Raw genomic sequence first — 27,244 nt, 5'->3', positions numbered from 1 at the left:
CATCTGGGCGTCCCCGCAGCGCGAGGCCAGGGGCCCTGCCGCCCTCCACGCCCTTGCCAGGAGTCGCCGCCCGCCCGCGGCGCAAGGGTCCGACTGGCCGCGAGCAACCCGCGAGCCTGCGGGGACCGTCGCCGGACGAACTCTGCTCGCCGGGTTTTCCGCCCTCCGGGAGGCCGCGAGAAGAGATCGGGGAGGTCGGGCGGCCGGGAAGGGCAGGACCGCGCGCCCAGCCGGCGGGGCGGCGGGGAGAGGCGAGCGGCAAGGCCGGGGCCGAGCCGCGCTTCTTTGCACCAGCTGCCTGGCCAGTCGGGGAGAGGGCGGCTGCCAACGGTCGTCGTGCAAAGCGCCAGCCCAGGCTTGGGGGTGGGGGAACATCCTTTTTTTTGTTTTGTTAACGAAAATCATTTTTAATATAGGTATCTAAATAAATATAATCCGTGTCACAGTGGCCTCTTTCCTGGCCTTCCCATTCCGGCCCACCTGCGGCAGAGAATGTCTTTTCTTCCCAGGACTGCATAGCGGGGCTTCCCTCAAAGAGCCAGAATCAAAGGGCAGGAAGGGGCGCAAAGATCAGAGTACAGCCCTCTTCAGAGGAGTAAACGGAGCCTTGGAAAGGTTAAGTCCCGCAGCGACTCAGGCACCCAGCTCTAGCCCAGAGCTAGGGTCTCCAAATCCTTCCTGAAGATGCAACCAGGAGGAAGCAGCCCAAGCGGTTCCTTTACCAACCTTCCTTCTCTCTCAGCGCCCTCTGGCCCTCGCCCGCACCCACGCGTCCCTTCCCCACCTCTCCTCCAAGTGGCTTAGTATAGCACAGGCAGTTACCAGGAATACCGGTTATCCCAGTTGTGTCCCTGTCCAGATAAAGCCATTCGGTGGCCTCCTGGAGGGGCCAGTGAATGACTCTGAAGAGCACCAGACTTGAACCTTCCTTGACTCTTCCACCTCCACCCCTACCACCTCTGTGCCAGAACCCCTGGAGTCCCTATAGCCCCCTGGTTACCTTACCCTTCTCAATCTCCTCAAAACCGGGGGACTGGATCCTACACATTGAAACTCCAACGAGATTCCACACCCTGAGCACAGGCCGGACTGACACCCAGTAGTGAAAGGAGACACACGGGAATATATGCCCTGTTATCTAGACTGGCAATTAGGAGCCGCAGAGTTCGAGGGGTGGGGTGCAGCTGGATTCAGTTGGGATGTGGTCTGGAGGTCAGAGATAGGGGATTTACAGTTTAGGTACTGCTGTTAACTGCCTTTGTCCTTTTCAAGCCTTCTTTTTTTTTCCTTTCTTTCAAAACACTTTCAAGTCCTTTCTCTTCTCTCCTGGAGAAGTTTGGTTTGTTGTCTGAAGTTGGAGAACAGGGTCATATATCCACAAGTCCTTGAGAAGTAAACCAAGGCACACTCATATGAGCCACCTGCAGAAGGAGGGAACAGAGGAATCAAACCCCTCCACATTATGGCAACCTCTTACTGGAGATGAATTTTGTGGACAGGTCCTCAAGCAAGGCACAAAAGATAATATTTGCCACAGAATATCTCAGCAACAAGGACCTCCAAGTGCTTTACATTAATTTTTACTTGCCATAAGGGGAGTGCTGTGCTGCCCCCAACTTCCAGGTAGCTTAAAGGAGATTCAGTTCGTTAAAAAAAAATTTCTTCCGGTCCACACTGTCTGAGAAATGTTTGTGGGAATAGTAGCTAAGTCATGTATATCTCGAAATGTACTGTGGAGACTCTGTTTTCCATTGTCACCAAGGAGTCCTCAGAAGCCAAAACTGAGAGAATGGCGGCAAAAAGAACAGGTGGCAGACTATAGTGAAGCTTGTGGAAAAGAAAATTTGGAAAGAAAACAAGCAAGATCCATAACACCAAACCTAGTAATGTGTTTGTGCTTTGGCAGGGGAATCCTAAGTCCTTATTAATGGGAAAAGTCAAGATATATTAGTTGGGGCTTATAAAATGGAAAGGAATTGAAAATGAAAATGGAATAAAAAATCCTCAAAATACACACAAAATGCAAAATGACAGTAATCTCCTGGCCTTGACAGTCGAGATTACAAAGCACCACTTAAATCACAAGACCCAACTGGCTATTCCTCCTTCTGAGGAATGACTTGGCTGGCTGAAAATTAAGATTACTTTCAAAAGTCATATGTATTTTTTCCAGAACTCAGACAACACAACCTTCCCGTCAATGTAATCATAACTAAGGAAGCCATGCAAGTTTTAAATCAGTTTACAAAAAAAAAACAGATGCCCTAAAAACCATTTTCTAGTTCATTCTCCAAGTTTTTAAGTTAAATAGGTTAACTAACTTTTTAAAAATTACAGCCAGAATAAAATGTGCATTTTAATTTAAAATTAATAAGTATTTATGGTTGCAAAATAAAAGAGGTTTACTATTTCATTTTTAAGTTGCTTTTTCACTTACCCATCAGGCATCCTAAGTTTCCTCTGCTGTATCTGATGTGCTCACCAGGACAAATAAATGCGGATTAAGCAATGGGCACCACTACACTGCTCTAAAGAAAAATAATAGGGTTATCATCAGCTATTACAGGAAGAGCTCAGATCCAGGACAGAGCTTCTGTTGGGTCTGAAACTTTTTAGCCTAACATAGGAGTGATAAAGCCACGTTGCCATTCAAAAGCCTTTCTCAATGCTGCAGGCATATCTCAAGAACTGTTTGACGATTCTCCAACCTGTAATTTACTGGATCCTTGAGAAATTTACCTTCAGACATCTAATTTAAGTTATGGACATCTAATTGAAAAATAAGTATCCTTCTACGTTTGCATTTTGTTTGAATATTTCAAATAGATTTGACCTTGCAAAGGTTCTCATGAATGCTGACCTCTCATCTCTCTCTCCGTCTCTCTCCCTTTCTCTCCATTTCCCTCTCTCTCTCTGTCTCTCTCATACACACACAGAGATACACTCAGTAGTCTGCAGCCTCTAGTTGTAAAATTAAATGCAGAATTCAGAAGATTCCAAAAGAAATATATTCCTAAGGCAAATCCATAGAGACAGAAAGCATGAGTGGTTGTCAGGCGCTGGGGTTTGGGGAAGAGGAGAATGGGTAGAGACTGCTTAATGGGTGTGGGGTTTCCTTCTGGTGTGATGAAAATGTTCTGGAACTAGGTAGTGGTGATGGTTGTACAACATTGTGCATGTACTAAAAATTACTGAAATGTATACTTTCAAATGGTGAATTTTATGTTATGTGAAGTTTACCTCAATTTCTTAAAAAAATAAATGTATTCATATATGGAAAGTTTGCCATTTTTCAGTAGTAGTATTCATTGGGATAAATGTATATAGAAAATCTTAAAAAAAAGAAAGGATTTGGAAAGAGGAAAAGAGATATCTTGTCCATCACACTCATTGAAAACTCAAAAATCATGGCACAAAATTTACTGTTTAGTTTCTCCACGTGCAGCCAGAAAATACCAACAAATTTCATTTAATAAATGTTTCAGTCTCTCAACTTTTGCCATATGTAGTTTCTTTTGCTGTCTAATCTAATTCTCTCATGTTACAATGTAAGGCCCATTCTCTTGTATGCTGTCTTTAGAAACAGAAGGCGACACTTAGCATCACCACAATATTACCTTCACATTCTCCAAACCTTGATTGGCCTTACCCAGCCTTGCCTTCCTCAGGCTAAAAAAACAGGGATGGATTTATCAAGATTTTACTTGATCTTCTTGGAGCCCGTTTCCATTGCACCATTTGCTTGCAAGCCCCTCACAGCACAGAGGGCCTCACCCATCTGAGCAGAGTTCCCGGGTCACACACGCTCATATCCTTAATCATCTGTGTCAGACACTCCACACTGCATCCCTGTTTCTAAGCAGCACCTTGAAGATGATTCCCACTAAGCTGGCCATACACTTATGCATGACGCTTGCATTCTGGACTCTTAGCAAAAATTTCAGAGTTCCTGAATGTTCCCTTTGTGACACAGTCCATGTGTCCAGTGCAAGAGTCCCTGTTTTCCAGCCCCCTCCTCACTCCAATCTTTTACTGATGTGATCGTTGTCCTGCTCTTCTATTTTGTTTGTTTGTTTTTGTTTCAGCAAATACTACTTCCATGCTGTTAATTTGTTCCTTAAGAGTTTCGTAAGATGCCCAATTGTTAGAACATGTCAATTATGAGTGCAGCATAGTAAAAGATAATGGTGTCTCACAGCCATAAAATCCTGACTAATGGTATCCCTCATCTTGGGTCCCTTGAATTTGTGCACACACAGACCCCGTAATAAGGAAGACCCTAATATGATAAAGAAGACCTTTATCATGCGCCCTGGACACAGCCCTCTTCTTTGATGCAATTAGAAAATACTGACTAGAGTTATTATTTCATCATTTAAGGATAATTTAAAATACAGGGGCTTCCCCGGTGGCGCAGTGGTTGAGAGTCCGCCTGCCGATGCAGGGGACACGGGTTCGAGCCCTGGTCTGGGAAGATCCCACATGCCACGGAGCAACTAAGCCCATGTGCCACAACTACTGAGCCTGTGTTCTAGAGCCCGCGAGCCACAACTACTGAGCCCACGTGCCACAACTACTGAAGCCCGTGTGCCTAGAGCCCGTGCTCTGCAACAAGAGAAGCCACCACAATGAGAAGCCCGTGCACCGCAACAAAGAGTAGCCTCTGCTTGCCACAACTAGAGAAAGCCCGCGCACAGCCGCGAAGACCCAACACAGCCAAAAATAAATAAAATAAATTTATTTTTAAAAATAAATAAATAAATAAAAAATAAAATACAATAAGAAGGTCCTCCCAAGGATGTCTGCCAGAAAAGTTTCACTGCGTTGTTATCTGCATTGAGCTGCATGTATAACAAAAGGCACCATGTATGTGGAGCACCATGGCAGATATTAAACAAGGGGCTTATGAGATATTATCTTGTCTCATCTTCACAACACCCCTATGAAGTAATACTATTGTTATTCCCATCGTACACATAAAGAAACTGGAGACTCGGAGAGGTTAAATAACTCACCTAAGGTCACTCAGTTAGAGAGGGGTAGAGCTAGGGTTCAAGCCTAGACTTGACTGATTGCAAAGCCCTTGCTCTTTCCACTTTGTTATTCTTCCTGTCACCCCCTAATAAGCTTGGGACAACACAGGTGATGCCAATAAGCATAAATAGGCCTTTTTCTTCCTGTTGGCTCCCTTAGAGATGATGGGGACTCAGGCACCAGTAGGGACTTAGAACTAAGCATTGATGGTGGAGGCCACTGTAAAACTGTGTGTGTGTGGGGGGGGTGGTGTGAATTGGGGGTAATTCCATCTCTTTGGTGGGGTGTGAACCGCCTAATACCAGGAGCTGTTGGATTCCTTTCGCATGGTGCCCACTGCCCAAGTCCAGCTGATAGTACAGCCCCCCTTTCAGAGCACTGTGTGGCTATAAGATGGATAAAATAACATTAAATAGGTTGGTGAAAAGCTCAGTTTTATACTTTTAGGTATGAAAAGGGGAGACTAAAATAAAAATAAAATATTTGGGGGGTTTCCGTTTTTATTTTTAGACTGCATACTGCTGAATTTTGTAATCAGTATTGAAAGTCAGGGCTTTATAAAAATGTTTTGTTATTTCAAAAATAGTCTAAAGGAGTTTCTTGGAACTGTAAAGGGAAATAGAATTTTAAAAGGGGGCTTAATCAGTATAGATTTTACATGATTAAAGAGGTTATTTTTAAGCTACTTGGAAAGCAACATAGATACAGATTCAGTATCAGGTATAGGAGATTGGGGTTTTTCTATAGTGTCAGAAGAAATGCATTTTTGAGAATAATTTTTCATATTTAGAAAATGTTCTACCTAGGAGAATAATAATTAATATTTGCATAGGTCTCTTTAGTCTACAATGTGCTTTAATGTTTTCTTACTTAATCCTCTAATAACTGCAGAAGGTTTTTGATCCCAGTGATCATGGACGTCATACATCAAGTCAATCCCAGAAGTCCATTGCCTATGTACACACACACACACACACACACACACACACACACTGTACATGTCCCTCTGGAAGTAGGAAAAGTTTTGAGTGATGGGGGCTTGTAATGAAGGATATCATGGGTTTGGAAAGGGGACTGGGTTAAGGAGAACTTAAGGGGCTGAAGATAAAAGTGAACAAAGGGAGGAAGAGAGTGGGCAGCATGGTACATCAGAAACAAGGTTCAGATTAGACATCAGAAGACAAAGTTGCTAATAAGCAGCTTTGTGTCCTCGGGCAACTTACTTTACCTCTATCTAAGGTCTGTTTTCTTATTTGTAAATGAGTGCTTTAATTGATCTCTGAGATCAAATTCATCAAAACTGTCTGTGATTCAGTAACAGTAGTTAGCTTTAGTGATTTTTATTTTCCTCTCAATAATTTTCCATATAATGAGCATGTAATTACTTACATACTTTTATAATGAGCATGTATTTCCTATATATCCAGAAACAAAAAGATTAAACTTTCTGTGGTTTAATTCCTTCAACCACAGGAAGGTTTCCTTTTATCAGTTTATGCCTCTTCAACCTTTGAACAGGACTAACTGTAAATTATCTTCAAGGACAATGATCCATAAAATACTAATTAACAAAGCTTTTAAAAACTCTTGAGTTGCAATAATGCATTTAAAATAAATCTCAATAAATTTTTCTGCCACATATATGGTATTATTCTTTAAGAGGAAAATGGATGATAGTTTTCCTTTTTTTTTTTTTTTGCGGTACGCGGGCCTCTCACTGTTGTGGCCTCTTCCGTTGTGGAGCACAGGCTCCTGACGCGCAGGCTCAGCGGCCATGGCTCACAGGCCCAGCCGCTCCGCGCCATGTGGGGTCTTCCCGGACCGGGCACGAACCGCGTCTCCTGCATCGGCAGGCGGACTCTCAACCACTGCGCCACCAGGGAAGCCCTAGTTTTCTATCTTTGATATTTCACTTGAATTGATTTCATTATCATACCTCTGGGGAATTTTGAGGTATTCATTAAAGGAACATATGATCCATGTTTATTTGTAGACTACTTTATTTATCTACTAGGTCCAAATATTCATAAGCTAGAAATAATATCAGCAAGTAAGAGACCTTAGTTTGGTAACTCTTTTGGTGCTCTTCACTTAATTAATTAATTTTTTTGAATTGTTTAGTCCATCAGCTATCTGAAATGTAACAATGGGTATTTGAAGTTTTGCTTCCTGGGGAACATTGCATTTACATGTGAAGATTGGTTTTCAAAAATATATAAAATATGCTGCTAGAACTGGTGGACAAAAATATTTTCAAGGCTATCACTCTCAAAGAATGTGTCCTTGAACTTTTAGTTTTCATTTGATTTTGGAAGTCCGGCTTAGGCTGACTTCAGCTTCTTCAAGGATTTTTTTCTTAGTTTCACCTGACCCTCCATCAACACTGACTGTGAGTCTTCCCTTTTCCATCCCCACCCTTTCCTTCTGATAGACATTAATGGCCAATTACTGTGCTGTGGCAAGCTCAGCATCCCATTTCTTGTGGTCACAAGGTACGTACTTTTAGTAATTTACTTTGTGTTCTTAGCATTAAGATGCATCCCTAAGAAGTCACATTAGAAGACATTAATGTTTTGACTAATTTGAAACTGCAAATGAAAAACACCTAGGCCACAATTATCAGTTTATGAGGATCTAGGTATCATTAAATGAGTTTAGTTGTTTCTTCTTAGTATCGATTACTTAGACATGCCTAATTTGTTTTTCTTTGTATGAGCAATCGATTGCCCTTTAAGGTAAAGTGGACTGATGTAGAATGATGATTAATTGTGTCAACTCTTCATAGGGTGGACCATCTACACTAAAGTCGAACAATAAGGATAAAATGGTTTAGGAAAGGTTCAAATTTGTGTCATAGGAATCTCTTCAGTCTACTGAAAAAAAAAGTCTCATTAAGTAGTTGACCAGCTCAAACAAGACTGTAATCATAGCAAATTAAGTGTATTCATTTACCTATTGTGAGCTTATACTAAGCTGATGAATAAATACTTAGGAACTAATTCCTCACTGAAATCTCATGAATTATATTACATTGGTATTTATCTTTATTTGATTGTGCTATATGGCCCCAGGGAAAATCTGGCATATTTTCTCTTTCAAACTGTTGACACTTTTTAAAGTAAAAGTATTGGGTGGGCCAAAAGGTTCATTTGTTTTTTTTCTGTAAGATGGATAAAGTAGCACTTAATTGTCGTTAACTTCATTCGAAACAATTTTGTTAGATTGTATGTGACAGCTGTCATATCAGTGTGCATTTTAAAAAAAGACTTATCAAAATTGGTGAATTTTTGTGTAGCCATTTTAATACTGAAGATGAAAGAAAAAAAGCAACATTTTCGGCATATTATGCTTTATTGTTTCAAGAAAGATAAAAACACAACTGAAATGCAAAAAAAGATTTGTGCAGTGTATGGAGAAGGTGCTGTGACTGACGGAATGTGTCAAAAGTGGTCTGTGAAGTTTCGTGCTGGAGATTTCTCGCTGGACGATGCTCCACAGTTGGGTAGACAAGCTGAAGTTGATAGCCATCAAATCGAGACATTAATTGAGAACAATCAATGTTATACCAACGGGAGATAGCTGACATACTCAGAACATCCAAATCAAGCTTTGAAAGTCATTTGCCCCAGCTTGGTTACGTGAATCGCTTTGATGTTTGGGTTCCACATAAGTTAAGCAAGAGAAAACTTCTTGACCGTATTTCCGCATGTGATTCTCTACTTAAACGTAATGAAAACATTCCATTTTAAAAACAAATTGTGATGGGAGATGAAAAGTGGATACTGTACAATAATGTGGAACGGAAGAGATCATGGGGCAAGCAAAATGAACCACCACCAACCACACCAAAGGCCGGTTTTCATCCTAAGAAGGTGATGTTGTGTATATGGTGGGATTGGACGGGAGTCCTTTATTATGGGCTCCTTCTGGAAAACGAAACGTTTAATTCCAACAAGTACTGCTCCCAATTAGACCAACTGAAAGTGGCACTCGATGAAAAGCAACCAGAATTACTCAACAGAAAACACATAATCTTCTATCAGGATAACACAACACCGCATGTTTCTTTGATGACCAGGCAAAAACCGTCACAGCTTGGCTGGGAAGTTCTGATTCATCCGCCGCATTCACCAGACATTGCACCTTCGCATTTCCATTTATTTCTGTCTTTACAAAATTCTCTTAATGAAAACAATTTCAATTCCCTGGAAGACTGCAAAAGGCACCTGGAACAGTTCTTTGCTCAAAATGATAAAAAGTTTTGGGAAGATGGAATAATGAAGTTGCCTGAAAAACGGCAGAAGGTAGTGGAACAAAAGGGTGAATACGTTGTTAAATAAAGTTCTCGGTGAAAATGAAAAATGTGTCTTTTATTTTTACTTAAAAAAACCGAAGGCACTTTTTGGCCAACCCAATATATGACAACTCTCCTGATTTCTCCTGTTCACTATTTCAGAGACTGCTTGGCTCATCAATGTCATTTGTTCCAAACTGCTTTGCAAACCATAATAGTATATAAAGACCCCATGGGACAAAAGTCCCAGAAGTTCCCTAACTATGCCTTTTGGTCAAATTAAGTAGCTATTATCTTCATGTAGAAAAAGATCAAAATAGTTGTTTTGATACTTCCAGTTCAAAATACTTTCATGTCTGTAAAAAGACAGTTAGGCTTACACAACTAAACCTGAAAGTCTAGCCTTATATATAAACTGATGGCTCAACAAACAAAAGAGTGGGTAACCATTTCTGGGGTGTTTATAAGGATTACTGGTCAAAACATCTCTCTGATAAATTTCCCTTTGTCTATATATGTCCAGGTCAACTCTGGGTATAAATACTGTTCAACTTATCCCTGTATTAACTATCACCTCCTCAAGGGAAAGGAAACATCTCTACTGAAATCCATTTATTTTGAAATTAAAAGAGGAAAGAAGATCCTTCTGATATTTAGTCCAGATCTTTGAACTTAAATTTTAATTGCTGGCTCTGCTGTTAAGAAGTTAGACACTGTTTTTAAAACTATTCCCAAGAACAAGACTCTAAATGCCAGATGGAATTAACCTAATGGTCCATGGATCCAAGATTCAGTCTCCAACTTTGGGACAAAAGGATAATTTGTAGAAGATGATAGTGGCTTGCCTCTTTGTCTTTAAGGAAGTAGTAAGGCATAGCAGGAGGACACGCTGTTCCACACTAGACAAACCTGAGTTCAATCAACTCTACTTCTTATTAACTATGTGATGGGGTTACCTAACTCTCTGGGCCTCAGCTTCCTTTTTGGTAAAATGGAGACAGTAATGTCTCTTTCCACAGTCAACGTAGGGCATAAATGAGATGCAACAGACATACTGCCTGGTACATGGTGAGCCTCAAATGTCAATTACTTCATCAGAACTTAGAGACAGACACCTTAGAAACCTGTTAGAGCCATCTCTTCACTGATCTCCACATTTCCTCAATCTGTGTTTTGATTTTGTAACATGAATTTATCATCACTCCCTATCTGAAAAAATACTCCATTTGTTTACACTCAGTATTTTATTTGCTTTAAAAGTTCATTTTCAAACTTTCAGAAAAGAACCCTGATTAGAGTCCCCAAAAGTTCTTAAGTTCATGCTCACTTGATCTCCATGCTCTACAATTTCATTGTCTTCAATCATTCCTCCTTTAAATCTTCATGTTTACATATTAAAGTCCTAATTTAGGGGTTAGAAATTGTTGAAAAATTTTGGACCAAGCTTCCTCCTGATCTTTTAAGGAACTGGGTAGTGCTGACTGGCCAAACTTCCTGTATAACTTCACAAACAGGAACTGGGGTGTAAAACACATACACACAACCTGTCCTAAAAGCAGGGGTGAGAAGGGCAGTTTATACGTTAGCCACTGAGTTGAATAACTCATGCCATTTCACCCAAACTGCAGGAAGACGTGTCTGTCTTGCTTAACATTGTGTTTCTGGTGTCTAGCACAGTGATTATCACATGGCAGCTGCTTAAGAAATGTTTGTTGATGGAATGAATGAATGAATGGGCAAATGGATGCCATTAAGAATCCCATGTGAAAAAACAAAAAAGAATCCCACGTGTATGCTTTGGTAATGTACTATATGTTACAAATGCCTGGTTATATCAGTTAGTAATTCTTTCAGCTGCCAAGTCAAAATACTCAGAATACTACCCAATATTGGCTTAAATAAATGAGGTATTTTCCCCCCTACAGTTTGGAGAAAAGTTGTTGCAGGTATGTTGGCTCAGCGGCCCTATGATGTCAGGTTTAGAGTCTCTGAGAGTCTCTTGGACTTTTCTGGCTGGCAAGATTGTTGGAGGAGTCCCAAGCATCATGTCCTCCCATGACCATGTTCAAGAACAGATGTAGCTAGTGGTACAGGGCAGAGAGCTTCTCTGAGTACCCTGTCTCTTATCAGAGAGGAAAATAGTCCACAGGAGACCCCTAGGGAATTGCCCCTTATACTCCATTGGTCAGAACTGGGTTTCCTGCTCACTCCTAGGCCAGAAACTAGAACCACTTTCCCTGAGATCATTGGATCTCCAACTAATATCTAAATAGGGATTCTGTGAGCAAGGAAAAAGAAATAGGATGAAAATGGCTTTTGCTATCCTCAAAATTACTGTAGTATCAGAACCATTTTCAGGGCTTGTTAAAACTCAGTGTTTTGTTGATATTCCTTGGCTATAAGTAGACATAAAATTGGTGCTTTTAGTTACCACTGATAGAGCTGAATGGAAAATTAAGGCAATTTAAATTAATTTGTTAATGTTAATTACATAATTTAATTAAAATGCTGTGTATAATTCAAAGAAAAGGACTAATAACCCTTCAGATTTTTCATCAGTACCTGTGATGTTGCTAGCATTTCTGAAGAAGTGTATTTCAATGGCTTTTTGCCTTCATAAAGGGAATGAAATCTATTCCAACAAATAGAAATAAATTAAGATCTGAACTGATTCTGAAAATTTGTCTTTTATTGTGAGCATAAGAATATCTTGAGTTTGTGTTTGCCCTACTAATCAGTGACCACGAGAATAAAATCATGAATCAAAAGGTGAAAAATTCAAACAGTTTTCTAGTATCGTAGAAGCCTTAGATACTATATCTAGTATACAGTATCATAGAAGCCCTCAAAAAAGTGGAACCCAACCTTTTGAAATTTAATTTAGTTAAACTGTTTATGAAAATACAAGCTTGGTCTCAAAATACTGTTTTCAGTTTAAACCAAAAAGTACAGAGTTTTAGAAATTAGTAGTCCATGTAGTAGCTATGACTTAATAGGGTTTTACTGCTTTGTGAGATTCTCCAGACTATTATTACTAGTGAGAAAAATGTTGCATAGTTTTCAGATATACTGTTTTAGGTGATAGGTATCAAACATCAAAAATACTAAAAATTGCCTGTGTTATAGTAAGATGTCTCAGAGTAAGATGTCTCCTCAGGAAAAAAAAAGGACCTGTTTCCAGTAATTTTTAATGAGTGTTAAAGATTATAAATTGGATAAAAGGATAAAAAACTTAATTTGTTAATTTCCCATTATAACTGTGCTTCCAAATGTATCTGTATTTAAATTTTATTAAAAACAGACATATATCAGAGTAAGCCTGGCTATCGAACCAAAACACTCATCTCATCTCTACCTTTTAAAAAAAATAGCCAATTAAAGGTTATTTACTTTTAAATGTTATATGCTGTAAAAGGCAACTACTAAAAATATCTTCAGTTATTCATCAGTAGACCTTCCACACTTTTTACACTATGTGCCAGGCAAAAAAGAGGTAGTAATATAAGTCATCATCAACCATTAACTTGTTTTACCACTCCAGTACATACTAAGCATGTACTAGATATGAAAGTTAACAGAAACTTTTCAGATATGAAAGTTAAGTTTACAGAATATAAGATTTTCATGGATGGGCTTCCTTGGTGGCGCAGTGGTTGGGAGTCTGCCTGCCGATGCAGGGGACACGGGTTCGTGCCCCAGTCCGGGAGGATCCCACATGCCGCGGAGCGTGAGCCATGGCCGCTCAGCCTGCGTGTCCGGAGCCTGTGCTCCACAACGGGAGAGGCCACAGCAGTGAGAGGCCCGCATACCGCAAAAAAAAAAAAAAAAAGATTTTTGTGGTAAGACTGGAACAATTCCACAGAATACAGGATGGGTGGCACTCCTATAGTTTCCTAGCAAGTAGATTATATAAAATCTGAAATTTTTCAAATTTGGTTCTTTTCTCTTTTATCTGTTTACTCATTCTTTTCTTAGAACTTATTTTTCACACTACAACTTACTGGGTGTTAGATCCTTGTAAGAATGTAAGAGAATGTCATTTCTGAACCTGTGCTTATAAAATGAAGTCTATCTCAATCAACTTGTCAACTGAGCTTTAAAATCCCTGGCTGGCAGTGGGTGGGTTCATTTGTTTATTTTTGGTTGGTGAATTTTTCTTTATATATTTTTTAAGTAAGGCATAAACCCAAGGAACAGGTCCCACTGCATGTGAGCATTTATAAATGGGATCTGAGGATCATGATTGCTATGGGTTGAACTGTCATCCTCCCCCACACCACCCCCCCTGCAAAATTCCTATGTTGAAGTCCTAATCCCCAGTACCTCAAAATGAGACCTTTTTTGGAACAGGGTTATTGCAAATGTAATTAAGATGAGGTCATACTGGAGTAGAGTAGACCCTTAATCCAATATAACTGGTATCCTTATAAAAAGGGTAAATTTGGACATAGACACACAAGAAGAAGAATGCCACCTGAAGATGAAGGCAGAGATCTACAAACCAAGGAACACCAAAGATTGCTAGCAAACCACCAGAAGCTGGGACAGAGGCATGGAACAGAGTCTCCTTCACAGCCTTCAGAAGGCCGCAACCCTGTTGACATTTTGATTTCAGACTTCTAACCTCCAGAACTGTGAGACAAATTTCTGCTGTTCTAAGCTACCCAGTTTGTGGTATTTTGCTACAGCAATCCTAGCAAGCGAATACAATACTTAATCATAATTAATTAGAAACATCTGAGGCTGTCTTAGGGGCAGAAAGGCTGTTGAGGGAGATTACACCCTCCTTGGAAAGGAGTTGCCCCTACTCAGGGGAGGAAGGAAGGAAGGAAGGAAGGAAGGAAGGAAGGGAGGGAGGGAGGGAGGGAGGGAAGGAGGGAAGGAAGGAGGGAAGGAGGGAAGGAAGGAAGGAAGGAAGGGAGGGAGGGAGGGAGGGAGGGAAGAAGGGAAGGAAGGAGGGAAGGAGGGGAGGAAGGAAGGAGGGAAGGAGGGGAGGAAGGAAGGAAGGAAGGAAGGAAGGAAAAGAGAGATTGATTGTCAGCACCATCTAAGGAAAAGAGAACGACCTGACTGGTAGCCTGAGAAAGATCACAATAGTAGATATGAGAATCATTTGCCTTTGCCACATTTACTCAAAAAATTCTTTAAAGCCATCCAATTCACTTTCCTTTCACTTAATTCTCACCACATAATCTAGAATTTACTAATTTAATATCACAGATCACATAGTGCTGGACAGAGGGAGTAACAGGGAGTATTCTTTTCCCTAGAAAGGATATGCCTCTCTGCAATTTAAAACAGTGGTAGAAACCAGCATCTCTTGAGTTTAGCAAATATAACCTACTTATAATAATAAACAATAATAATACGTAACACTGAGCACTTGCTATGTACCTGACACTCCTCTAAATACTTTACATATACTAATTCATTTAATTCTCACAGTAAACTGTGAAGTAAGCATGATTATTATACCCATCTTACAGACAAGGAGTTTAGATCTCTTGGGGAGCATTTTACTAAATTTCTAGACCTGAGTGCTAAGAAACTAAACGCTTGACCAGTAATGATCCCCTAATATGCTCTACCTTCTTATACCTGGCTTGAAATAGACATTCTCACCAATCATATCACCACACAGGTAGTACCTGCACAATCTCAGCAACTCTGTACACAGTGCAGTTCTCTCTTGAGAATTAAGATAGCAAAAAAGAAATGCAGGGCTTCCCTGGTGGCGCAGTGGTTGAGAGTCCGCCTGCCGATGCAGGGGACACGGGTTCGTGCCCCGGTCCGGGAGGATCCCACATGCCGCGGAGCGGCTAGGCCTGTGAGCTATGACCACTGAGCCTGTGTGTCCGGAGCCTGTGCTCTGCAACAGGAGAGGCCACAATAGTGAGAGGCCCACGTACCGCAAAAAAAAAAAAAGAAATGCAAACAGAATCTATTATATCTTCTCAGATCACCTATGGGTGAGTGATTCTCCAAGCTGTCATCTACCTAGCATCCACAGAGTACAGATAGTATGAAATAGCTTAACTATTCAGGGTGCACAGATTGTGTGCAATTTTGTGCTCACACTATTATATTACTGGGTTAGAAGCAGTGTTGTATACCCAAGATATCAGCTTTGTAAGGGTGAATTTCTTTTGCAAGTACTACATATTTGGATTGCAAGTAATTAAAACTCACCACACAGTGTAATAAGAGTTTTCATGCATCCCTTGGAACCACTGTAATTCCACAGAATGTATGACTAAAAGTTAAATTAGAGGTGCCTGCTTCTCTTTTATAATCCTCCTGATCTTTAATAGATGAACTGAAAATAAACACCAACAAAGTGTAAGCACAGAACAATTCCCTATGGTTAACTTTTATCTTTGACCAACAAGACATTTAAATTTTGTTACTCCAGTCAGAAGAAGATTTTTTAGGAGCTAAGACTACGGAATGGGGCCTCGAGTATTCCATTATATTATCAATGTTAAAGAAATAAACATAAATTAATCAAAACAGAGAGCAATGAAACAAGAGGTAAACTGAGGAAAAACGTGAGGCATGGCTTGCCAATCTCACTATAAAGAGTAGTTTTTACCTCGTAAACCTTGAGGCAACCAAAGAACCTAGGAGAAGAAAGAAGAGGACCTGGTGCTTACACTGAGGTGGGGCGGAGGGGAGTGGAGAGCTGCTTCCACAGGTCCTGAGCAGCGCTGCGGAGGGCCATCCTTGCCGCCTGTGGACACGCACTTAGGCAGCTCCTACTTGATGGCAGGCATTCTCCAGGTTCTGAAATACAGAAGTGAATAGAATAGACAAGCTCTACACCCCCATGAAGCTTACATCCACTATGACAAACTCAGGGTTTGGGATGTTGATCCCTTATACTTCCGGAGAAGAAAAGTATGGAGGGGTGGATACAGATAGAGAACTAACATCTACTGAGCACACACTACGTATGAGGCTCTGGACTGTACCCTTAGTCCAGAAAAATCCTGATCTCCTGCCTACTTTGGATCCTAAATAGAAAAGACTACACAATGGACTATAATCAGTAGTCTATTTAATTAACAATCATAGAAATACTTAGAATCTTCAAACTGAGGCAGTCTGAGCACATGGAAGACATTCAATACTTTTTTTTTTTTGCGGTACGCGGGCCTCTCACTGTTGTGGCCTCTTCCGTTGCGGAGCACAGGCTCCGGACGCGCAGGCTCAGCGACCATGGCTCACGGGCCCAGCCGCTCCGCGGCATGTGGGATCTTCCCAGACCGGGGCACAAACCCGCGTCTCCTGCATCAGCAGGCGGACTCTCAACCATTGCGCCACCAGGGAAGCCCTCAATAAATACTTTTAGAATGAATGCATGATTAATCATAATTTTTAAAACTGTCAAATACTCAGCTTCGTTATTTACCATTGATATTTATTGTATGACATGAAGTGATCTGAAACTGTATAGAAGACACTGTCTTTCCCTCTTAAAGGGAACAATACCTAGATATTGCCTAAATAAAGAAAACACTTAGAGAATTTAAAGTAGTCCAAGGGGCTATTTTAAGCAAACACTTCAGTTTCTTACATCCGTGAGAATTCCTTATAAACAAACAACATGAAGTCACAAGAGGTCCTTCATCTGAGCAGCATCAGTTATCACAGCATAGATTCCAGGGGTGGCTAGCTGCCCCTTATCTTCAAAACGAATGATGTTGAGAATCTAAGAAATAAACAATGGGGATTGTTCTCCTTTCTGAACTCAAAGGATATACACTTTGAAGAGACATAAAGGGGAAGAATTTCATTTGCTTAGTGAAAACAAATGAAATTGTCCAGTGTATTTATTTGCCTTCTCACGGGAATAAGTGAGCCGTGTCTAGACAGGCACAGTATAGAGAAAAGTTTGTTGACTGGTTAGATAATTTCAATGGAAGAAATTTAATACTGAGGAAAAGGGCTTCCCTGGTGGCGCAGTTGTTGGGAGTTTGCCTGCCGATGCAGGGGACACAGGTTCGTGCCCCTATCTGGGAGGATCCCACATGCTGCGGAGCGTCTGGGCCCGTGAGCCATGGCCGCTCAGCCTGTGCGTCCGGAGCCTGTGCTCCACAACGGGAGAGGCCACAACAGTGAGAGGCCCGCGTATTGCCAAAAAAAAAAAAAAAAATATTGAGGAAAAGAAATATAGTTGCAAAATCCTCTGTTCAAACATGAAGAATACTCAAATATAGCATAAATTTGTGATTAAAGAATATGAATAAATGTTAACTGTTCCTATTTTTGATAGCAGTACACATTTTTTCTTTCCACAGCGTCATGATACTATATTCCTGCTTAATTGCTTCCTCAGTAGTCTTCTTTACAGCCTACCAAAAACTAAGGGAAAAAATTTTAATTACCACTATTTAGAGTAAAAATTTTAATTAACCTTCCTAACAAACATGGAAGGGGGAACCAACAGCAAGTCATCTGGATGGGAGTGGAGGAAATCATCTCTGCTTAGGCTGATGTTTCTTTAGACCAAGTCAAGATGTTGGTCATCCTGAACATGAGGTAGAAAGCAAGGAAATAAGCAAAAGCCCATGTCATGAAAAGTGGGCAATTTCTGTATTTTAGGAGTCATAGCTTCATGGTAAAGCTTTATTATTTTATCTGAATTGTTGTAGATTTTCAGCAAGAAATATTCACAATAAAATATAAGTTCAAAACACATTCCAGAGACATGTGTAACTAATCATCTCTCTTAATTATCCCTGCTAATAGGAAACAAAGTGATAAAGATCACCCCAAATATCTTTGTTTGAACACTACTTTTCTGTGGATTTAATGGGGTTTGAGGTATAACTGACATACATTTTACTAGTTTCAGGTGTACAACATAATGATTTGATATTTGTATATATTGTGAAATGATCACCACAATAAATCTATTTAACATCCATCACCATATATACTTACAGAATTTTTTTCTTGAGGAGATAACTTTTAAGATCTACTCTCTTCAGAACTTTTAAATATGCAGTAGAGTATTATTAACTACAGCCACCATGCTGTATATTATGACTTACTTATTTTATAACTGGAAGTTTGTATACTTTGATTCCCTTCACCCCTGCCTGTAGCAGCTACCAATCTATTCCAAATATCTCTTTAAAAACCATATTAATTGGGCTATGAATATAGTATAGTATCAACATATAATATGAAAAGTTGATGAGCAATAAGAATTACTACCTTGGGATTGTTGCTTGTTGCTGTTTCTCTCATTCTTTTGAGAAGTTTATGCCCAGTGTGAATGGAAACTAAAGAGATATAATGCATCCTTAGGAATAAATTTGGGTCTGAGGGAATATGAAAGTTGAGAAGTTTCCATTTCTAGGGTCTCTTTCACTTTCAACATTTAGGAATCTGTGTCTGGAAGACAAAGAAGTTAACAGGTGATAACTGGATTACTTATTACACAGAAAAGCGAAAAGAAGTTTTCTAAGAACCTTTGATCTTCAAAGTCAGAAGCAAACATAAAATAAATTTATGAGAGGAAGCCAACCGGGGGAGCACACCAGTGGCAAGTACAAACTGGCTTAGAACTAACTGGCTCAAGAGCAGAGGAACATTTGTATTTCAATGAAAAGAAGAAAAGAAAGTTTAAAAGAAAGGTGATAGTATATTTGATCTGCCAATAATTTAATATTTGAAAACTTCCAAAAGGGCATTTCTACATATTCACATCAAAAAAAGTCATGGTCTCACCCAAATATCCATGCACAATTGTATTTTTATGTACAATACACAAATAGTCTAAGCAAGTCTAGCTCTAAAACATATTTCTCGGGTATATTTCATGACAAATTCCCAGGCTGAAGGCCAGGGTAAAACCGAGGAGGCCACTGCCCCTTCCATGATAATCATGTGAGTGGCTGCAAGATGATCAGGTGAACACAGAACGTCTATGAACTTCTTGTAGGCAGAACTAGATATTACTCACCTTTAGAAACTCAGCACCTACTACAGTGCTTGATACACAGTCACTACTGGATCAATGTTGGCTGATTAATTAATAAATGCATACCTTATAGGTGAACAATCATAGGCAGCTATCTGGATTGGGAATAAGTCACCGACTGAAATTCAAATTATGTTGGCAACTTGTTCTGTGAACTTTCATGAGTCAGCTTCTCTCCATTCAGTTATCTAGGAAAGAGGCTGCCTGTTGGAATGTTTAATGTATCGAATATGCATTGAAGTCTTCATATAAAAGTACCAAATTACTCTTTATTAACTAACGAACTCATTCTTTGTACTTACCAAAGTGCTTTTAATCTTGAAAGCACTTCCAGTAATGGCAAATTACTCCTTTTTCTAAAACCTTGACACATTTTAAGGACTAAAAATATATCTATAGCTCTTATTTGGAATTATTACTTTACCCAGTTCCAGATGGCTTCACTGTAATAATTTTTAAAGCCTTTCTCTGGTCTCTTACCTTTTTCAGAATTAATAAAATATTTTCATCAAAAGGACTTCTAGATAAAAAGGAATAATGTAGAGGCCCTTACACTCACTATTAAGTTCAAGGTCAATAAGACTTTAACTCTGTTCATTGTATCCAGATTCAGATAAATTTGAAGAAACCTTTTGCCATTATCCAGAGATTCTCAGTCTCTGGACCATTACTAGCCCTGGGGACATAGGTCAATTCTAGTACTTAGGTGGCTCAGAATCACCAGGGGACATCCACACTCAATGAAAGAAACCTGAGTCCTCGGGAACCACTGAACTCATTCAGTTCTTCTAGCACCTGAGAAGTCAGGGGGGTCCATCAACAGGACACACTCAAGGACCCCTTGTACTTCTGCTGCTCAAATACAGGCCAGTCTTGGCTACTGGTACTTCAGCCATTTCCAGGCATCCCGCTGAGGGTCATTTGTTACGATAGCACACTGAGGTCCAGTTTCACAACTGGTGCAAATCTACCTGTCTTCAGTGCTGAAAAGAGGAAAAATGTTAAGAGAAAACCAAAACAAGCAGAAAGCAGGAACCAATAACAGATTCAAAAAATGGTTATGTCTAACAGGCCCTTTACATGTAAATATATTAGTATTGTCTTCCCAGCTCTGTATTTAACATAAAACAATGATCATTTTGAAAATGAAACACCTATATTTAAAGCATATAACATGAGGACATTAGTTGGAAAAGAAAAAAGTTGACAGGAACTTTTGTTGGAAATTTGAAAAGGACTAAATACAGATCTTCATAACTGTTGTAAAAATATTTAAAATTGTATGATTGACAAAAACAAAAATCAACCTCTCTTTTCCTTCTCTCTGTCTCATACATCAAAATTAATAAATTCCCCCAAAGTATAAATTATTTCAAAATACAGACTATTTGTAAATTTGTATTTACAAATAAAATACTGAATACATGTTTTGTTATGTTGTTCATTGTTTATTGATTAAAATGCACTTTGCTGGATTAAAATTTTATTTTGTTACACATACATTAATTTAGGGAAAAAAGAGATGAATGCTTTACCTCCTCTAATTATTGCTTCTTCTTTCTTAGCCTTCCAAAGGAGGGAAACATAAAGAATGAAACTTAACAAGATCAAATGCAAAAATAGCCTGTACTTCATCAAAATCGCTTATGAATACCACATTTATGAATATTTATGTGAATGTTCATAGGAAGCTATGTCTTCCTTGTGATTCCTTAGAACATTGCCAGAACTATTTTTTGTTTTATAGATATTCAATTAATAATGATTAAATACCTTCAATCAACATAATACGAATTTTTCCTAAACTTTGATTAACTTATCCCAAATAAATTAATAAACTTTAAAGTGTTTTTGAAAAGTACATGGTTCTTATACAAAAATAATTTACCTCAATAAATAACAGTGGAGTGACGTCTATAGGTAGGATATGTATCAGCAATACAGAGACAACAAGAGCGACTAAACACAGATTACCATCCATGACAGTTATTCTTGGTTCCCAACCCCCTTATTCTTTACCACAAAGACAAAAAAAGCTAAAGACTCACTTTCCCAAAGTCCCTTACAAGGAGATGTAGCCATGTGACACAGTTCTGGCCAATGAAATGTAAGGAGTCTGTAGGGTGTGTTTAGGAAATTATTCCTTTTCTAATATAAGGAAAGCCAGATATGGCTAGCAGCTGCCCTTCCCCTCCTTCCTGCACTGAAAGCTGAAGTAATGGCTGGAGCTGTGGCAGCCATCTTGGAATCAAATGGGAAAGAATAAGAGAATCACAGTGATGCTGGTGCTGACATCACTGAGATGCTGACATATTGCCCTCAGCCACCTCCTCCCAGATTTTGTGTCATGTGAGAGAAATAAAACCCTATCTTTTTAAGCCACTATCAGAGTCTCTGTTGCTTAAAATTGAAAGCCTTTGTAACTGATAAAGCATTAATAAAAGTATTTTTTAAGTACACAAATAACGACTAGAGGTTCAAAGAAGGAAATTACATAAAGTAGAAAGATATAGGAAAGGCCTTGAAAAAGACTTGGCATTTGTTAAAAGCATAAGAGGCTGGGATATGAAAGTAGGGTGAATTTCAGGTAAAAATTATGCTATGGGCAAAAGATTTGAGGAAAATGTAAAAATTATTCTTCTTTTATTAAGCCATCTGTTCACAAGGTCATTTTGCTTAGTTTTATTTAAGGCTGAAGATTGATTTATATATTTAATGCAGCCAAATATTAACACATTCTCAATAATACTTGCAATATCACAAAAATAACTGATTTATTTTGGCAATTTGGTGAAAAAATGTCCCCAAAAGTATAAATAATGAAGCATTTTGCAATTTTAAACTCCACATGAACTATTTTAAATGCTTTTTGAGTAACTTATACTTATTAGAGTTTATTTTACATTTATTTTGTTTTTCTTTCTTTACTGTGTTTTTATAAACTAGGGAAACAACATCCTAATCCCATTTAATCATGATAAATTATTATTTATTACAAAAAGAAACTATCAGTAGCCAATGAATCACTGCATTCTTCATAAACCTGATTATTACATATACATTCTAAAAATAAATACAATAATGAGCTCCTTGCCTCTGCATAGATATGGGCCTCATAATTATAAAACTGTGCAGGCTTCAGGTCAAAGCAGTAGGTCAAAGCTCTGATCCTAACCAACCCAGGACAAAGCTGCTGATTAAAAGAAAAAATTAAATAACAACAAAAATCCTATCCCGGTGCAAGGGAATGCACTTGACAAATTGTTTATTAGATTCAAATGTCTTTGCTCAGCATGGGCAAGTTCATTAAAAGATGAAAATGAAAGCCCGATGAGCTTGTAAAAATGAGAGCTCTCCAAATTTAGTTCAAGGTTGAGGATGATCAATTTGGTTATTTGTTCAGTGTGTAAGAACACTAGATAATTGGTGTTAGAGGGAAAGATTGGTTTTTATTCTCTGAAACAATCTCTATATACATAATTTTGGCATTACTCCAATTTGTACATTGTCATGTTTCTGGAAGTATGCTTAATTATGCAATAGTAATAACTATGGGTGCTTTGTGTGAAGACATCAAGACCAAAAAGTCTGTTGTGTATCAGTCTTCCCAAGCAAATTAAATAATCTTAATAAGTTATTTTAGTACAAGTTAAATAATAAGATGAGTTATATAAGACAAATAAACTGACGCATAATGGCCTCTAAGACAGATATGTATTTTTTAAATTCTGAAGAGTTCAAAACAGAGATGACATTAAACATGCTAACATAAACTCCTTGTGCAGAGTAAAGCTGCAAAATGTTATGTGAAATTATTTTTAATAAATCAAACTATTTTTATACTGAAGTACTAAAAGGGTACCTGCTGGAAAGATGCTCAATTTTACTATGTTAACTAATGGGAATATAAAATAATTTAAACAAGAAAATAGCTACGTATTGGTCATTTTAATTCATATTTATTTTAAAATCCTTAATCCTGGAACATATACAGGTGTGTATATATGTGTGTATGCACATATGTATGTGTGTATGCATGTATTGGTTTTATTGTCCATTCATAGCTTCAGAGACCTGATCTATTTGCAGCTAAAACACATTGGTCTTGGGATCTGACTCTCAATAGTATCCTAGGGTCAAAGACTAACTTATTTTACTATTAAAACATGTTTAAGCTTCTGAAGATTATCAGTATTTGCTTGTGTCAGTTACATATTGAATCTTATTCAGCAAACACTGCACAGCTGAGAAAAAGGTTCTAGCCCAGACATACAGGACATACATATCGTTCTCAAACCTCCCTGACTGCCAAACTTAACTACCACCAGAAGCACCCTATTTTTAACAAAACCAAGGAATCACAGTTTGTTTCTTTCAAAATTTCTTTACCAACAAAAACAAATGGTCCATGTTCTGGAGTGAAGCTGGCAAACCTCCCAACAAGGCAGCCAGCAAAAAGAGAGTATCCTGTCCCCATGAAAGAAGCAGGGGGTTTTCTGTCTACCCCAGGCTGACAGGTATGGGGGAGGCCAGGCAGAGCCAGACAGAGCAGATCCAAAATCTATGCATGCCCATCTCTCTCTCTCTCTCTCCCTTTCTCCCATTCTTTCTTTTCTAGGTGGCCATCTATCTTTAGTAATCTGGACCATGAGGTAAAACTGGTTTCAGTATACATGAGGGAAAACCTAGTAAATTAATGAATTCTATTTTGATACCTAAAGAGTTTACCCAGACATTTCTAAGCTTTCCTCATCAACTGCAAACATTACTTTTCTGTTTTATTTCTCTCAACCTAAGGATGCTAATCTTTCACATACCATCACTTTTGGCGGGGATGGGGAGATTTCCATTATCACTGCCTCCTTGGCGAGAAGTCCACACTCTGAAGTCCAGCCTTCTTCTTTCCTTTCTTTTCAGTAGACTTTATTTTTGAGAGCAGTTTTAGGTTCACAGCAAAATTAAGCAGAAGGTATAAAGATTTCCCATATACCTCCTGCCCTCACACATGCATAGTGGTCCCCATTATCTACATTCCCCACCACAGTGGTACATTTGTTATAACTGATGAACCTACATTAATACATTATCACCTAAAGTCCATAGTTTATATTAGGGTTCACTCTCAGTGTTGTACATTCTATGGATTTGGACAAATGTATAATGACATTTTAATCCTCAGAAACTGTACAAGTTATTCTCCATTACAGAGGGAAATTTTTATAAATATATATATATTTTAAGAACTAATTCTTAAAGCCAAGTTATCATAATCAAATTGCTTCAACTCTTGGTGGATTCACAAAAATTCACATTGCTGTTGCCAATAACCTGTTTTCTTTCTTTTCTTTTCTTTCATAATTGAGATTTTATTGGTTGTTTTGAGGATCAGTACACAGACATTTCAATTTGTACACAATTCTCAACATACGTACCAAAAATCTAAAAAATCACGCAGTTGTGATTCTTTTCTGAACAGTTATTCCAGTGACTTTCCAGCTTAAAATTTAGGGGCAAATTTTCCTTCACAGGATATCAAGTACCGATATCTTCAAATATTGATATGCTGTTACATCGTAAGTTCCACTAATTCACAATTTAATATCATATACACTACATACTCAAATTGTCAATCGTTCACAGCACATTAACAGTTACTAGAAGAACTGGACTACCACGACCAAAGATGTTACAGAGTGCACAAAATTCTGCCCAGGAGAGCCAAGATCAAGGGGTGAGTGGTTTGCTTTAGGAAACAATTCTACCAAAAACCACATCGGAAGAGAAGTAATTTAAAGTGTTTAAGACATTAAATGCTCAACTGACTCCAAACTGCCATTTAGTATGCTTTGTATTATAGGATATAAAAGCTACCCTCCATCTGTGGAATGTTAAGCTGACACCCAAGACAATCAAAGCCTCCCATATTCAATATCGCACTATTTTCTGGTTGTACCAAAAAATAAACAACCAGCAAATGATTTCACCTCTTAAAAAAAAGCATTTACGCTTAAAAAAATGGAATGAGGTGGGATTCCCTCCTTTTAAAAAATGTTTCTAGAGCTACTAAAAAACCTGCATTTACAAAAGAGTTGATAAAAATATTCCTCTGGATTGTACAAGAAGGGAGACAGGGGCCCCTGATAGGACCAGGTGTGTGATATTAATCAGACTTGGCTTCTTTCTCTCCTGCTTCGTCAGAAGCTGGGCTCTCCTCATTTTTAGTCTCTCCATTTTCTGCAGGTAAGTCTTCTTTAGTCTCTTGGTTAGCCACTTCAGCCTGTTTTCCCTTTGCTCCCCTTTTCCCTTTTATTTGCACTTTTTTGTCGGAAGATTTATCCTTTCCTGCCGCCTTTTTTGGCTTAGTTTCCACTTTTGCAGGAGCCGGTGTAGCTGACAACCTCGCCGACCTCCTCTTGGGCTCCTCCTTCGCCGTCCCCTCGGCGCAGCTGACCTTCCTCTTGGGCGTCGTGGCGGCGGGGCGGGCGCGTGCCCGGTGCCTGGGGGCCGCGGCGCGCCGAGAGCCTTCGCGAAGCTGGGGGGCTTGGCCGCTGCCGCCCCAATAATCTGTTTTCTAATGCCTCAAATTTTTTTGACAGAGTTAACTGGAAGGCTTAGTATTTGTTTGGGATTTTGGTTTTGTTTTGGCTTATTTTGTTTACATTTTTTTAAGCAACAGAATAAAATAGCCGAATTGAAATAATATTCTACTAAATTAATCATTTGTTTGGTTGAACTAATTGACCAATTTTAATCATGACAGTGTTATTAAATACAGTATAAAGTGCACTGACTGAAAATTAAACTTGCTCGAAATATGGAAATTTAGAAAATGTAATTATATGCATTACCTGTATACAGCAAAATTTGCATATCATTAATATACCCTCATCAGACAAGAAGGTAATACCATGCGGGCCATTTAAGTAACCTGACAATACAGTGCCCTTTTAAAAGCTTTGAATACATGGAACTATACAGAATAATATTTATGTTACTAAACAGTGTGTAACGATGCGTGGCTCTTGAGTGCCACATCAATTGTTATTTAGGTTTTTAGCTTGTTCAGACATCTACCATTTCTTACAAGGATCAGGAAAGAAGCCAGACGGAGATCATGTTAGGCTGATGCTTGTCCCGGCAGATGGTCAAGTACTTTGTGTTGGTTTTCAGAGCCCCCTTCCCTTTGCCTGAACTTCCCTAGGTGTATTCCCCATATGTGCCTCCCTAGTGCCTCCCACCATACAACTTCTCTCACTATCAAAGCAGCCTCCCACCCCTCACCTAAACCTGCTCCAGGAAATGATGGCATAGACTCACTTTCATGTATAAATAGCTGACAAAGCTTCACTTGTTATCATTCCTGAGTTATATAAATTTTAGGTAAACAACAAATAAGCAAAGAGCATATTTGCAAAGATAAGCAAATAAGCATATTTAATTCTTAAATTTCAGGGTCCTGGCAAGTGAAAAAAGGATTTTTGCAGGATGGTGTGGGAACAGGGTGGGCAAGGGGTGGGTGTCTTCTCAGCGAAAAGGATAGGGGAAGCTTAGTAATCTCAAATTATTTTCAGAATTGCAGTAAATATTCCTATGTACTTAGGTCAGGTGAAACATTTCCCCATAAAATGTGACTGCTGGTATTTGCTTATATCAAATAGCTGAACAAGAGTCTGACCTACAGCTTCATAACTTAAACCATAATTAGTTACAAGCCTCATTTTATCCTGAGTCACACCACCCCCCAAATTACGGTAATCTAGAGATAAATATTTGGTTGTCCACTGCACGTCGATGTTCATCTGTCATCTTTCACTCTATCCCTGTTGCCTATTTTACCCTGTCAACCCGATGCCTTGGCTCATACACGAAAGAAAAGAATTCCATTTTCTCATCCTAGCATTAAAAGAACGAAAATAGTAACTTTG

The 27,244-nt window shown here is 38.9% G+C and overlaps 1 pseudogene across 1 annotated transcript; it reads right to left on the bottom strand.

The window, feature by feature from the left end:
- Nucleotides 1–31: 31 nt before the first annotated feature.
- LOC111172032 (non-histone chromosomal protein HMG-14 pseudogene) lies at nt 32–27,118 on the bottom strand (annotated as a pseudogene). Its single transcript, XR_004022486.2, has 3 exons — nt 26,999–27,118; nt 18,551–25,890; nt 32–16,111 (listed from the first exon to the last, which is right to left on the bottom strand). The product of XR_004022486.2 is annotated as a non-histone chromosomal protein HMG-14 pseudogene (transcript).
- Nucleotides 27,119–27,244: the final 126 nt, after the last annotated feature.

Source organism: Delphinapterus leucas, chromosome 8 (assembly GCF_059928025.1).
Source record: "Delphinapterus leucas isolate spDelLeu-1000000601 "Yukka" chromosome 8, BTC_Dleu_Yukka2, whole genome shotgun sequence".
Lineage (NCBI taxonomy): Eukaryota > Metazoa > Chordata > Mammalia > Artiodactyla > Monodontidae > Delphinapterus > Delphinapterus leucas.
This window is presented reverse-complemented; position numbering and strand designations above follow the sequence as displayed.